Raw genomic sequence first — 16,393 nt, forward strand, 5'->3', positions numbered from 1 at the left:
AAAGGAAGGAAAAGAGGGAAAAGCAAGAATAAAGGATTTAACTAAACAAACAAAAAAATTAGGTGATGATTACTTTTAACACTGGTCTGGATTCAACATAGAGACAGAATTTTTAATAGGAATAGCATCCATATAGATAGGATGAGCTAGGAGAATAGTACTAGATCTTTCTTAGAAAAAGAATACAGTGAGAGATGATTTGCTGACCATCACAAAGAATCTTAGGCAAAACCAGAGATTATATCCTTAGCAAAGCGAGGTCTTAGAAGTTTTTCCCATTCCAAGTTTTTCAAGTCTTAAAAATTATTCCATCCATTCTTGGAACAAAACTTTTAAAGTTTTTTGAGTCTAACAAAAATTCATGCAAGACAAGTGCCTTCACTGCCCCAGAATAGCTACTAACCTGGAAGCCAGGAACCTGAGATTCCAGGACCTTTTCTGCTTGATTCAGTAAACAGATACAAACCTCATCACATCCTAGACTACATTTAATAGACAGTTTATGCATTATTTTAGAATTAACATGTCACTTCGTTAATAGAATTTCTGCTTAAAATGAGACCCTTTCATACAAAACAGTGTATTTAGTACCCCAAATTAAGGGATTTTGTTAACCCATATTTTTTTTTGAAAGATATCTTTGTTAGAAAATGTATTTGCTGTAGTCACCGGAGTTCAACCCCAGGATCAAACCCATATTATCATTCATAGAATCATAGAATCATATGGTTGGAAGGGACCTCTGGAGATCATCTAGTCCCACCCCCCTACCAGAGCAGGGTCACCTAGAGCAGGTTGCACAGGAACGCGTCCAGGCGGGTTTTGAATGTCTTCAGAGACCGAGACCCCACCACCTCCCTGGGCAGCCTGTTCCAGTGCTCTGCCACCCTCAGGGTAAAGAAGTTCCTCCTCATGTTTAGGTGGAACTTCCTATGCTCAAGTTTGTGCCCGTTACCTCTTGTCCTGTCCCCGGGCACCACTGGAAAGAGCCTGGCCCCATCCTCCAGACACCCACCCTTTAAGTATTTATAAGTGATAAGGTCCCCGCTCAGCCATCTTTTTTCCAGACTGAAGAGACCCAAATCCCTCAGCCTTTCTTCATAAGAGAGGTGTTCCAGTCCCCTAATCATCTTGGTAGCTCTCTGCTGCACCCTCTCCAGCAGTTCCCTGTCCCTCTTGAACCGGGGAGCCCAGAACCGGACACAGTACTCCAGGTGCGGCCTCACCAAGGCAGAGTAGAGGTGGAGGATGACCTCCCTCGACCTGCTGGCCACACTCTTCTTGATGCACCCCAGGATGCCATTGGCCTTCTTGGCCACAAGGGCACGTTGCTGGCTCACGGTCATCCTGTTGTCCACCAGGACTCCCAGGTCTCTTTCCACTGAGCTGCTCTCCAGCAGGTCAGCCCCCAACCTGTACTGGTGCATGGGGTTATTCCTCCCCAGGTGCAGCACCCTACACTTGCCCTTGTTGAATTTCATAAGGTTCCTCTTTGCCCAGCTCTCCAGCCTGTCCAGGTCTCTCTGTATGGCGGCACAGCCTTCCGGTGTGACAGCCACCCCCCCCAGCTTTGTGTCATCAGCAAACTCGCTGAGGGTGCACTCTATCCCCTCATCCAGGGGATCATTCCTTTCTCTAGTTGCCATGATTTGTTCCTTTTGTGATGTTTCATTAGAAACCTGTCAGGGTAAGTCATGTCTTAGTGAATTAGGATATTTTGCAATAACGTTTTAAATGTACATATCACCTCTTATTCAGCAGAACATCAGTTAGCAAATGGCCCATCAGAGAATCGTACCACATTCTATACTAGAAAAGTCATCTCCTGTAGATGGACACAGCAGTGCAGGGGTGAGAGGCTGAAACCATTTGTGTTACAAAATGCAATACGAATAATTTTACAGCTGCACTTATCTAAGATAGTTTCAGGCCTGGGCTGGCATCTCCACCATGCATTTTGGAGGAAGCTGACTTTGTCTCAAACTGAGAGGGAGAAAGTAACTTTGCCTACCTTTGAAACTGTGGCTTCAAGGATAGTAAACGTTTCAACTGGGAGGATGAGACCACTATGCAGTCTCCCCCAGCAGAGGCCGAGAGCTTCATTAATACAGTTTTCTCACTTTCTTTCAAAACCAGTATCTCCATAGATATAGAAAAAACTCATGGTCTGCATTTTACACCCCAGATTCCTCCCGTTTCCCTTTATTTGAATATCCCGAGAATATCGTGCTCTCCTCAGCCTCCACGGAAGCAAGATACCTAGCATATGCAAAACAGAAGTTCCGCTCATTCTCCATTACCAGCTACGCATATATGCATACTTTTGTGTCTTCACATTGCAGGGAGGATAGAGTAGCTGACTCTTACAGGAAACTGTACAAACAAACATGTTTAATTCTCATGGGAAGCATATAAATAAATACCAACATCTCCATTCTACCATGACTCCTAAGTGATTTGTTCAAAGTCTTACAGTAAATGAATGTCTAGCTCAAGGAACAAACTCATGGATCCTTCCTGACCTGCCTCAGAACATAATTCACTCCACCTCATTGTCTCAGTTTTCTTCCCTGAAAAATGGGCTTGATAACATGAGGCATGTTTTCAACTGTAGTTTTAAACTGAAGTTTACAATGCATGAGTAGTCGCTCTGACACAATATAATTATGATTGTAAGATACCTGAATGATATCTCATCCATGATACCTGAAAATCTGTTCTCTACCTGTTCAATCCAAAGCTAATTTTTTGTTTTATCAGTTTTTAATTAATACTCCATGGCTATAGCCTTCCTTCTCTGTCCACCGCCATGCTGGTTGAACTGAAAAACCCAATTTCTTCTGTCTGCAGAAGTAGAGTGACATCTTTCATGTCTTTAACTGAATCCAAAATAATACGAAAATTCAGCATTGCACTGTAATATATTTGTTAACCTAGTAGGAACATGAATTCATTGTATTAATGTGATTATCAACTTTGTGTTCTTAATCCTTCATTCTATCATCATCCCATTCCCCATTAATTCCTTAACTAGTATATTCTTTCAACTTTTCCTAATTAATACCAAATATCTCTCATTTAGGCTCATCCATTGCTAAAATCTCTTCAATATTTCATCTAAACGCTCTGATTGAAAACTCCCCAACTGCAGGAACAATACAATTGATGACACAAGAGAAACAGAAATTGGCAATGTAATGAAAATCAGTTTACTTAACATGCCACACTCAAGCAGTTTAGGCACTGCCACGTGAGTAGTTGAATAATCACTACAACTAGCGTAAAAACTCATGGTAAGAAGCTGGATGTATACAGGAAGAGTAAAAGCAACAGCTAGTCAGAAGTAATGTGAGTTAGCATCCTGGGCACATGTGCTGGAAAACAAGAGAGAGAAGTTCCTCGTCTTCTGTTTGTTAATCTAGTGCTTGAAAAAATGATCTAAAATAGCACATCTTCCTTCACAAAGCCCTCAATTTCAGGAGGCACTGGAAGGACAGGTTTAATTTAACCACAACCCTAAAATCCATAGAAATCCATAGAAAAGTTAATTACATGCTTATGATTGAGAATATACTGATTTTCTTGATAAAAATACCAAGAACACATCTGGATTACAGGATTTGGAATTCCTCCCTTTTTCAGCCTATTGGTCCCTCAGGCTTAGACAGTGGAATGGCTTTAAATGACTTTATAAAAACAAATGAGAAATCCCGTGTATTTTTATGCCCATCTCAATTTACTTGGGATAATATGCAACTTGAAAAGCATCAAAGTCCAGAACGAAGATGTTATCAACGTCTTCCTAGTCCTGCTTGTTCTCAAAATAGCGAGAGAAACTTAGTGCTGTTATCTTTGCCATGTTATCTATGCTAGCAACTCCATTAAAGGCTAGGCTAGCCTCTCAGAAACTTCTTTTACTCAATCAATGACCTCGTTTCCATGGCAGGCTAACACAAGGTGCCATTGATGATGACTTGATTTCCTTTCGCATCTGAAGTGGAAAAGGAGAAGACAGACTAAATGAAATCCCATCCATCTTAATGAAATACAATTATATTCTCCTTATTAATCATTTAAAAATCAATATGTCTCTTCTTGGCAAACCCCGCCAGAATTTGTCATTCTGTGCCAGGCCTCAATACATCTTGTCCTGTAGTGATTTTTATAAGTTCAGTCACCTGTTTCCCAGGGTAAATAACAGTGTTTCTTTGTGCTGTGATGAGAGCGCAAAGAATGGCACTGTCAGGGAGGCTAAAAAAGACACATTTTAATCAGTAAAAACAAGTATTTCCTTCATGTGTACATTTTTAAATGAGCAGTGTTCATTTAAAGAAAAAAAAAAGGTTTACATAAAAAACAAACACCGCAGGACAACTGATATGTACAGTTTCATACAGAGTGTTATTTATCTTGCCAGCAATAGTACCGTTCGTTTCTATCTTAAAAAGTAATCTTGCATATTGCATGGGATGGTATTAATTGTACAAGCTTGCTCACAAATCTCAAGGTCTGAAAGAAAAGTGTGAGTTGGAATTCTTCTTACACCAATTTCTGCTGACTTACAGACTTGTAGAAAGAACATTTCTCACTGTATCCAAAATTTTCCATATTTTCTTTAGATGCAAAAAAAAAATATTAAAATCTTCAGCAATTTCAGCATGCATTATCTTGAAATAAAATTGAAGTGTTCACTGAAAAAAAGTTTGGCTCCAGCTGGGGTGTGGGGCAGCTGTACTCTTTGACACCACTTACAGTCCCGTTCCTCCTATTATATCAGAGTAGCTTGTGGGAAACCCCGCAAAGTGCATCAGCTTCCCAATGATATTTTACATTGGCAATGAAAGTTGCAACAGTCAGGATTTCATTTGGAGCGTAACTGAGAATAAAGGAGACCAAATTAGCAGACTTTTTCCAAAAAAAGAAAAAAAAAAAAAAACTGACAAGGAAAAGAACTCACAAACGAGTTTGACAAGATTACAAAAGCACCCTCCCAACTCCTGTTCACCTCTTTGAGGCTTGTGATACTATAAGGTTTGCTTTATATAACTATGCAAAATATGCACCACTTGCAAAGTCAGAAGGGGATATACAGTAACGTGTGTGTTACCATTTACCATTGGTGTTGATTTCGTTTCTTTGTTCAATTAACCTTTTCTGTTTTATGTTCCAAAATGGAGTCAAATACCTTTCATGACAATTCAATATTTACCTGTCCAAATCAAATAAGAGATCCCTAAAGACCTACATTCAATATGTATTGAGTTTCTAACAAATCCTGTTTGCACATGGAAATACAGGACTTGCCAGGATGGATGATATTTCAAACCTATTTAGTCGAATATTCTGCTTTAGTAAACAGCACCAAGGTGCTTCAGAGGAAGGTAAAAGAAATCCAGCAGTAAGTAGATGTACAGTATTATAATTCAGGTTGGAAGGGACTTCTGGAGGGCATCTGGACCAAACCCCACTCAAAGCAACACCCTTTTTCAGGTCAGATTTGCTGTTTGTACAGAGAATGTGCAGGTAGCGCTCTGGTATTCCTGTGTCCAGTTCAGCATGCCACCAGACATACCAAGACGAGCGGTATGTGTAGGCCTGCAAGTATTCATACTCCTCATACACACAGGGATGTGTGAACTACGCAGGCCAGCGTTCACACAGCATTTGCAACCACTTCTGAAACTGCTTGTAAGAGCGCTCAAGCACTTTCCCATGTTCCTTATAGTAAATAAAATTAAATTTCCAATCAAAGTGTTACACCCCAGACAGCAGTTTTAGCGGGCATTTGCAAGGTACAGTGCTCTGGTACACGCTGCCACTAGCAGTCATCAGAAAACCAGCGGCATCCTCTGCTATCTGATTTGTATCCATTGTAAACATGTACTGGCTAGCAATGACTTATCCCTTGGGAACAGCATTTTAACAGTTTGTAATAGATACAACAGAACCAAATACTAGGGAATTAAATATTTTTTTCCTCCTGTGGCCTGCTTGAAAGGTTTTGTTCTCATGTCCTACTTCACATTATACAATTTGAACATCCTAGTATCAATAGACAACATTTACTTTAGGGAAAACTGGCATAAACATTTCCAACAAATGTACTTAATATACATAGATTTGTTTGCCAAGTCCTGTGGCCTCTGCTATTCCCATAGGCATAATCTGCAAAGTCTGACATAGCCCATTTGGGTTTAAAATAGAAAACAAATAGATAGCTGCATTAGTCTTTAATTCTTGCTCTCAAAAAGGCGTTTCACCTATGGTACAGATGAGCTTTTTGTGGGAAATTCTTGTTGAAATGCTAACAGGCATATTGTCACAAACAAAAACTAACAATAGAAAGTCTCTTTTTGGTTAAGTCTACTATTTCATGGTGCTGCCTGGAAAGCCAAAACTGGTGTCTTTTGCTACTGGGAGCTTTATCTCAAGTCCATGGGCTTCAGCTCAGGGTTGAAATTGTACGTCTTATTTTATAGGACCTATATTTCATGCAAGGCCTTCAGCAGTTGGAATAACTCTAGCGATCGGTAATTGGGTAAACGCTAACGAATCTGCTGATAACATTCAGGAGGCAGTGGCTGTCACAGGAGAGGTGGTCACACAAAAGAAGATACTGTTTGATACTGATGACCAGCATAAATGGGATACCAGCTCAAATGGCAGTGGTGTGCACCTTCACCCTTTGTCCCACCTTATTGATGGACATATAAAAGTTTAGTACCTCAGCCAACAGAGAAAGCAATGCAATGGGCATCTCCAGAGGACAAGTCATCCCATCCTAAGATAGGGGCCTGGACACCAGACCTGGCTTGCTTACTTAGGTGCTGAAGTTACATCAGAAAAAATGTGTTTGCTATCCTTTAGGAAATACTCGTGACAATTCTTCCCATAAAGTATGGGATAGTTATTTGGAGGAGACGAAGGAGAAGAAAGAAACAGTTGCAGTAACCAATTTCAGGGTGACTACTATTCACCACTCAGCCCTTGAAACAGCATCAGGTTCAGTGTTCCCAGAAGCAGAAAAAAAAATCAACAGCCCTTGTTTAAGAATTTGTGTAGGAGGACTCATACGGACCACGAAGCCCCATTTTGGTCAAACATGTTCAAGATCGATTAGTTTAAAAAGTAGATACCGAACAGAAACAACTGAAGGAAAGGAGCACCTATTTTATTAGAGGAGACCAAGAGAGCACTGCATGTTTAACAGAGCAGAACAAAGGCTAAGAGGTGCCATGACTGCTGTCTATAAATGTATCGGGGGTAAGCAGCAGGGAGGAAAAAAGCTATTCACATTGAAGCCGACACAAAACAAATAGGTATAAACCAGCCACAATTATGCTGGAAATTACAAGAGGATTTCTAACCATCAGAGCAATGAAATATTTCCTAATAGGAATAGGGGGGACAAAACCACAATGATTTTAACTCTGGAGCATGATGTGTTTATGAATGGGATTAGAGATGATGTGGTTATCCTCCATATTCAAGGACTAGTTTAATGATTAAGGAAGTCCCCTCCCTTCTTTCACCCCAGGTATTTAGCAGTTTACTGCCTAAATACAATAGACTCAGGATCATTTGCATTTAGCCCATTGTAACGCTCAGGCACCTACACAAGTTTTATCCCAACAGTTAATATTTACCAAATAATAAGCTATACTTATATATTTAGATACGAAAGAAAACCACACAGAGCCTATTCTTTCCTTTTTTCACAGTGTACTCTCAGAATTTTCTCATGCATTTCTTTAAGTTCCTACAGAAACACTGACGTTATTTGTGCAAGTACAAACTACATGGAGATGTCACTAATTCTGTGCGGGCAAGCCTTTCCATACAATCAGTGTTCCAAAAAGATGGAGCTGATTTGCTTTCAAAAAACTCTTTAATTTATTCAAAACGGTTTATTATCCTCTCCTTTTTTTGGTCTCCTAATCTCGTGTTTCAGTTCACATGCAATGCCCTACTTTCTTTCCATCACTCCTCCCATATTGTTGTCCAAATTCAAAACTGGTGGAAAGAAAGTTAAATTGTTTAGGGTCAAAAATAAAGACATTTTTCAAATGCCAAGGAAAGAGAAGGATTATTGCACTTTGATGTTAATACCGTGTCTTTTGTAGTTTTCCTGTTTGTTTGTTTTCATCTTCCCCTATTGTCAACAGTGCACCGGATTTTATAGGCAGTCTAACACAGAGCAGATGCTGATTAAAGGAAATGTGGTTTTCAGTGTGACATTTAAAAAAAATACCACTTGCTCTAGTCTAAATGCTATATTCCTAATGAGTTTTATTTTATTAACTGTTGTGTGAAAATACAACGAGCTTATATTTAATTGAAACAGAAGTTTTTACAGCTAACTTGACGGACTGTGACTAGGCAGTTAAGATTGACCAGAATACTCCTGCTGTCTACCCTGAGGGCTGACATGCAAGGTGTGGGCACACACGGCCATTCGCTCCCATGCATCCGCGGGGCTGAAACAGAGCCACTGCTTCGCTTCCTGGCACGTGCTGACGCTCTCCCTGCTACTGCTCCCTCATTCTCCGAATCTTCTTCCCTTCCCTCCCTCCTGGCTTCATCAAAATCCTTTAATACTAACTCCATAGGGCAGCGGCTGGCTATTTTTAGTTTAATGTAAATGAACCCTAATTCCAACCAGAGACATCACCGCAGCAGGCATTTATAGATACTGTAGTACGCACTGTGTGCCTGTAGGTCACGTTATGCCTTTTATACATGCCGAAGACTTCAATGCCCCAGAACGCTGGTATCCGAAACAGACGTTGCAGAAGAAAGTCAAGGAGCGGGGAGAGAACTTACATGTGAGATAAAACTTAATTGCAGTAAAAAGAGATGTTAATGCATGATGATTTTTATGACATTGTGAAACATGTCTGTTTACTTTGGCTTAAAATCCAAATTAATTTTACCTGAGGTGCAGGTGGAAGATATGAGGGTATGTTTCATTATGCTTTAATTTTTGGAATAAGCTCCCATAATAACACAATGTTGGGCAGATTGTTCATTGCTACAAACTTCAAAGGAACTAGAGGAACAGGTCACTTCAGGCCCAATCCTGGAATGACTTAACTCAGTATAGCTGCTACTAAATTTAAGATGACCACGATCTGATTCTCCCACCTGAAAAGGTGTGACGCTGTCCCAACCTTTCTGTAGTGAAACTTGATATTCTTTTCCCACTATGTCATTTAAATTGTACTGTGTACAGCAGGTAGTGACAAAGGTGCTCTTCTTAGCACCATATCTTTAACAACATCTGCGTTCATAAAGCAACAAGCAAACACAGATGAAGTAATCCAGAGGTTAAATTACTGAATTTCTAAGGGTACCCATTGCTTTTGTTGGAAAAACAGGAAGGACAACCCCAACTTTACATATTATTTGCATCTCCAGTCAAGAGCATTTGCAATACTGCACACAGAATAATAAAAAGACATTAAAAATCCTTTTGAACTGTAAAATCCAAATCTCACTTCACTTGACTTTCAAATTATTTCTCTAGTTAAACCATCTTTTCATTGCATAATGGTCGTAACTCACACCTGATTTTTGTCACTGCACACTGGATCAGGATGTCACAGATGGATGACCTGGGGGGATGGAAGCGTTTTGGTGAAATAGTATGCAAGATACTTTCCCAAATAGCATACAATAAATAACTGTTGGCTACAAATTAGTATTGGGCTATCATATTAGGTAATTGGTTTGAGAAAACACTGCCTGGTAGAGCTTATTAGGGGAAAGCAATTGTTACTTGACTTAAAAAAAAAAAACAAAAACCAAAAACAAAGAAAAAACAACAAACAAAACCCCAAAAAACAAAACAGCCAAGAAACTAAGTTTTCATCTCCTCCTTACCCTGCCTTCCACAACGCAACGACTCATTTTCAAAGGAAAACCTCAAGCAGCAGCAGGAAAATGGTGTGAAACAAGTATTGGGGTAGAGAAAGCAATTCAGAAAAAGGCTGAAGGGTCCATACATCACACAAAATGCCCACAAGAGGTGGAAGGTCAAGTGAGCCAGATGGTAGAATCATAGAATTATAGAATTGTCAGGGTTGGAAGGCACCTTAAAGATCATCTAGTTCCAACCCCCCTGCCATGGGCAGGGACATCTCCCACTAGATCAGGTTGCTCAGAGCCCCATCCGGCCTGGCCTTGAACACCTCCAGGGATGGGGCTTCCACCACCTCTCTGGGCAGCCTGTTCTAGTGTCTCACCACCCTCATGGTGAAGAACTTCTTCCTAACATCCAATCTGAATCGTCCCATTTCTGGTTTTAATCCATTCCCTCTAGTCCCACCATTACCCGACATCCTAAAAAATCCCTCACCAGCTTTCTTGTAGGCCCCCTTAAGATACTGGTAGGCCACCGTAAGGTCTCGTCGGAGCCTTCTTTTCTCCAGACCGAACAACCCCAACTCCCTTAGTCTGTCTTCATAGGAGAGGTGCTCCAGCCCTCTGATCATCCTCGTCGCCCTTCTCTGGACACACTCCAGCATGTCCACATCTCTCTTGTAGTAGGAGCTCCAGAACTGGATGCAGAACTCCAGGTGGGGTCTCACGAGAGTGGAGTAGAGGGGCAGAATCACCACCCTCAAAGCTCACATAAAGATCTGACCACCAGGCCTGTTGCAGAGTGGAGGGACAAAAGGTGCCAGAATCAGGCTTATGGGCCTGCCTTGCATGCTGGTACAAGGACAGTTGTAATTTCCCATTGTGGTGTTTCTTTCTCTTTAAGGCAAAACCCAAGCAGACAGCGCACACACACAGCAGTGTGTGGTCTTTGGGAAGACCAGCCCAGTGTCCGACACCAGCATCCTTTGTCCACAAAGAAGGCGACCTTGAAGGCTCAGATAAACTGTCCTTCCTGTCCCTCAGTATCCTCCCTCCCATCCTATTCCCACAGACTGCCAGCCTTCAACCCTCTCCAGAACAGTAACTCTAGGTGCTGCTGGTCTTCCTCAAGGACTTTCTCTAGTGGGACTGCAGCCATAGTACTGCAGGGCAGACAGACAGACATTTGGAAAGGATGGCATGTAAACTCAGTAATGTCTGTATCACTCACACCTTAGGTTCTGTGAAAAAAATGACGGTGCTATGCTAAGCATTCACTCCTATGGACAACTCACTCAACATCTGACTTGAGTGTGCCCAAGGTAGCCAGCCCATATAAAATGTTAACAGCTCTCCGAAACCTCCTTTCTGTAGCATTTTATGATATGTTCTTCACCCAGAGACTCCAAGTATTACAGAAGAATCAATAGAGATGGATGAAGCAACTCTGAAAGACCTTCAGGAGATTTGATGTGTTAAGCATGTTTCCAAGTTGTCTGCTTTCAGATTGCTTCACTGTCACCCAAATAAAAGTGCCTTGTGACTGATTGATGAGAAGAGCGGGAGGGCATGGCACAGATGCCCAGAGAATGGAATTTCCAGTCACATTTTAATGTCATTGGAAGGAAAGATATACCTCACCCTTGACATGCTGCTCACTTTGAAGCTGGGCCAGCTTGGGGTTCACTGTTCTGTAGTCATTCCTAGAGCATGGGTGGATATTAGCATGTCCTATGCAGTCAAGCCTGGCTTAGACTTGCAGCTGTATATCAAAAGGAAAACAAATGAAGACTGGTTCTCATTAAATTATTATCCATGCATCAACATACAACGAGCCATAGCAAGTTGTAATTCATATGGTTTTTGCCACAGCTGGCAGCTTATGGTTGTCACAGGGCTTGGTCTCGACTTGTTCTATCTTCCTACAGAAAGCAGATATAGCTTCTGTGAAGCGTATTTGTTTGCCTGACACCTTCTTTTTCTCCAGGTCCAAAATATAATTACTACTAGCTTCTTCTCAATCCTTTGGGCTCCTTGGGATCTCACCTTCTCAACACTATTGTCAGAATTCTCCTTCTAATTGAAACCCCCGATAGGCATTTTAGCAGCTAATGTATGTGATTACAACCACTCCAACTGCTGTCAACTATACAATTATAGGAAATCTAATTCTTTGTCTGAGGTTTCCATTATCTGAGGTTCCCTGGCAGAAGCACCAGCAAAAACCACAAACACACAGCACATTAAAAAGATACTTCAATGTAATAGTCAAAATTACGAATACTAAAATAAAAAAAAAAAATCAAGTATCTAATTAAGTAAAACTTTAAAATCAAGGAAACAACATCAGGTTTGGGGACATATCCTGCAGCCCAGCCCATGAAAAGGCTGATCTCCTTTAGTTTAGATGTTTGCATAAGGAGAACAAAAGCCACTACCCACAGATAGGTAGCAGAAGACAGAAGAAGCAATATCCCAGGAGTTTCTCTAGATTTGAGGGTTACCTAATGGCACAACATTTTCATAGCTTCTACCTGCAACAGCAGAAACCAGGGTTTCTCCGGATGAGATTTCTTTTTGTTAGACGTCTTCTACCTTGCTAGAGGGGAAGGTGCTACAGATCAACACAGAAGACATCCAGGAAGGTGGTTTTGACAAAGAAAAGGTTAAGCAGTGCTCAGCTAGACAAATGCTGAAAAATCATGTTTCCTACAGTCCAAGGAAATAAATCTTCTATAGTCAAGCTATTATTGCCTAGTATGTCAGGAAGGATTTCTAAATGTATATCCTACACAAAGGGTATTTAAATAACAGATCCAGATAAGATCTGGGTTGTGAATATCATCTGCCAAGACTACGCTAAGTTCCAGATGTGTGATGAACCCTGCGTATCTCATCTCTCTCTAAACTTTCAGGGTCCTGCACCTGGGGAGGAAGAATGTCAGGCACCAGTATAGGTTAGGGGTGGACCTGCTGGAAAGCAGCTCTGAGGAAAAGGATCTGGGGGTCTTGGTAGACAGTAAATTATCCATGAGCCAGCAATGTGTCCTTGTTGCCAAGAAGGCCAATGGAATTCTGGGCTGCATAGGGACGAGTGTGGCCAGCAGGTCAAGGGAGGTCATTCTCCACCTCTACTCTGCACTGGTGAGGCCACAACCGGAATACTGCGTCCAGTTCTTTGGCAGGGGAGTTGGACTAGATGATTTCTAGAGGTCCCTTCCAACTCTGAAAAATTCCATGATTCCGTGATAGTACAAGGCCAGGCTGCAGGGGTGCACTTTGCTGCCCTGGGAGAACCTGGAGACAGCGTGCTGGCTAACAAGTAGACTAGGGTAAAATCTCTCAGTAGACCTTGGTAAATAGGAATTCAGCAGCTTTATCCAACCTACTTACGAGGAGACCACTTGGAGCAAAAAATTATATTATCAGTACTACAGAACAAAGCAGAAATTATTAACTTCAAGACAAGGCCTCCGGCCTGGATATTTCCTTGCAAGTAGGCTGTCATTGCCTAGACTCACCCTGATCCCATGTACATGGCCATATCCTTAGTTTATGTAAATAACTGTAGCTGTGTTTATGTCAGCAAAGCTGTGTCAACTTAGACCAGCTGAGGACAAGATAAAAGCCCTGTATGACATAAGTAGAGACAGACAGGAGATAAAAGAAGGAAATACCCTTAACCACGAAACAGTATAAATACTGCAAATTGTTACAGTTCATATCTAAGCTCATAGCCAAATTAAATGGCATCGTACTGGATCTGTGATGTGAATTTGCAGGGAAAGCAGGCACCATCATTTTACTGCAGCTTTGTGCCCACAGTTTATAACGCAGCAACATTGGGGAAAAGATGGAGCAAGACACTGATGGAACCTAAGGTTTATGTAGTTAATATTTTTTCACAAATTGATTCTTCGCTATTACAACACACCTCTCTGCAGCCCCTGGTTCTAGTTGTACAAACACAGTACATTCTTGTAGACTGGGGAAATCACACGTATACAATTCTTCCTTTGTGTCTGTGTCCGAGTCTTGAAAACTTTGGATACTGCAGGCTAATTCCAACCAAATTTGCCAGAAAGACTGGAGACTTGAATGTATTAGAGGACCACATGTAATGAATTCAAATAAGTTTCATGGAAAGGGGTAAATGGATAGAGGAAAGAGACCAAATAAGTGCCTTGACGAAGGTAAAGACGGCAGCATTAGCAGCTGCACTGTCAGATACCAGAGAGTCCACACAGGAGCTAACCACAGATTGCACAAGTTTGTTGCTCAGAGAACAATTTCCCAGTTTTCGTCCTCTTACCTAGCATGGATATCTTTTCCTCACCTGCTTCACAGAAATTCATAATATTTCAAAATTTTGGTAGCAGAGAGGAAAGAGGACTTCAAAGCCCAGACTCATGTTCAGACTCATACTTTTCAGACAGACCTTATCTTTCTAACGCACCATCCCCAGACTGGTAGGCGTGAACAGCCTTAAACCTCTAATTGTTTAAAATCTAGATCACAGCAGTCCAGACTGAGGATTTCTGCAGTAACAAAGCCAAAGAGTTAAATAGTTCCTTAGCTTTTGCTATTGTGAAAATGGCAAAAGTCAGCCCCTGCTTAAACAAAAATAATTCTGATGCTTTGTAGGGCCACGGGACTGAATTTCAGCTGTGCACGAAACAAGACTGAGATGAAACACTTTTACACAAAGTTTTGGGAAAACAGTGGAAATTTTCTTGTTCATTGATGCTCTGTTTCATGTGTGTACAACACTTCACAACATGGGATTCCTTGTGCTTGTGCATGGGTTGGGATTCTTGCATGTTACAGTCATTCAATTCTTGTTTTCTCATTAAGGATTAATAACAGACAAATGTTATGTAAAATTCGTCGAAGATACAGAGTAAAGATTTTGGGCGTGTTTTCTTCAAATCCACAATAAAAGGAAAAGGCAAAGCTAAGCCACGCTAATAAAACCAACTCCAAAACACTTCCCCAAGAACCGGACATCTCTCACAGCGTGATGTAACAGATAGCAATATACCACAGTGATACAGACTTAAACCGAAACAAGGAGGCTGAGAATTTGTATTTCTTTAACATGGCTGAAGCACCAAAGAGTCTGCGATTGAAAGTGGCGCTAAGAATACAGTTCGCTTTCCTCGGAATTGATCTTCTATTGTTTCCTTAGTCCAGCTGCTGTGTAACACCTTGTGTTAATTTCTTCCTTAGCCATGGATTATCACTATCAAAGTGATACAAAAGCTCTAACACAAGTGAGTTTATTGTTTTCAATATTTTCATTTAAGCACTTTAATCGATATCTGCCAAGACAATTAAAGGGCTCAAACAGTTTCCCAGAGGAATTTTTCCCTCAGAGTCAATCTCTCTTTCTTTTTTATTTTAGTTTGTATTTATTCCCCTATTTGTTTTATTTTTAACACTAACAAAAAAAGTTAACACCATTTCCCCAAATTCATCCACTATTCTGATTCTTGTTTTATAAAGGAAATGAAATTTGTCATGCTGCTATACATCATTTGCACTGCAGTACAATGTCCCATCTGTGTGTCAAGTACAAAACAAAAGCATTTTGTGAAAAATTGCTAAAGTAGTAATGATTTTTGTCCTCAACTCTTTGTTTTGCCTTTCAATAAAGAAGGCGACATGTGCCACAAATGATATATTATTGTTTAAGTACAACCCTAGTAACAGTGCATAACCAAAACCATGTTTCACAGCAGAGAAACTATAGTTTACTGCCCCTATGGCTCTGATGAGAATATAATGTTCTACAGTTTATAAATGCTTTGAGGTCAACACATGATTTACTTCAGCTTGTTCATCCAATGAGCAGGAGGTCCAAAAATATATCAAGCTATTAGACAGCCCACTGGAAGCTTGGCGGAGGCTCCCAGTGATGGAAAGCATGCCATGGAAGCCTCTCTGTCAACTGGAGATGAGATAATTAGATCCAGGTAATACATTGGAGCCCCATCAGGGAACAGGACAGCAAACATGTCATCTTTACGACTTTTTCTCATCCTCCCCAGCAACACTGGCCTGAGATAGTAAAAAGTGTGAAGGATTCATCAGTTCCCAGAAAAAGCACAGCGGTGGGATAATCAAGCTATCATCTCTCCATCATCGTCATTATCCAGAGACCTGGTGGTCTGTATAAACAGCAAAACAACATCAACAATAGATTGAGGAGCTGTGCTAGTGATCTCCAGCTTTTGTTTTATGTTCCAGAGTAACGTCACACAATGCTGGTGGGCTGGAATCTTCTAACATCCAAAAATGCTTGGAAGCTCACATTTAAGTTACAAAATGCCTCATGCAGAAGTGTCTTGCCACTAATTAGAGATCTGAGCTTCAACCCTATGGCTAAATATTCCCAAGCCACCGGTGGATCAGAACATGTCGGAATACTGGGGTAACTGCATTTTATACAGCATGCTCAGCTAAAACCATAACACCCTGGCCTTTTCTCTTGCATACAGTGCTACGTGCACATGTTTTTGGAGGACCCACT

The sequence above is a fragment of the Larus michahellis genome, chromosome 2 (assembly GCF_964199755.1).
Source record: "Larus michahellis chromosome 2, bLarMic1.1, whole genome shotgun sequence".
NCBI lineage: Eukaryota > Metazoa > Chordata > Aves > Charadriiformes > Laridae > Larus > Larus michahellis.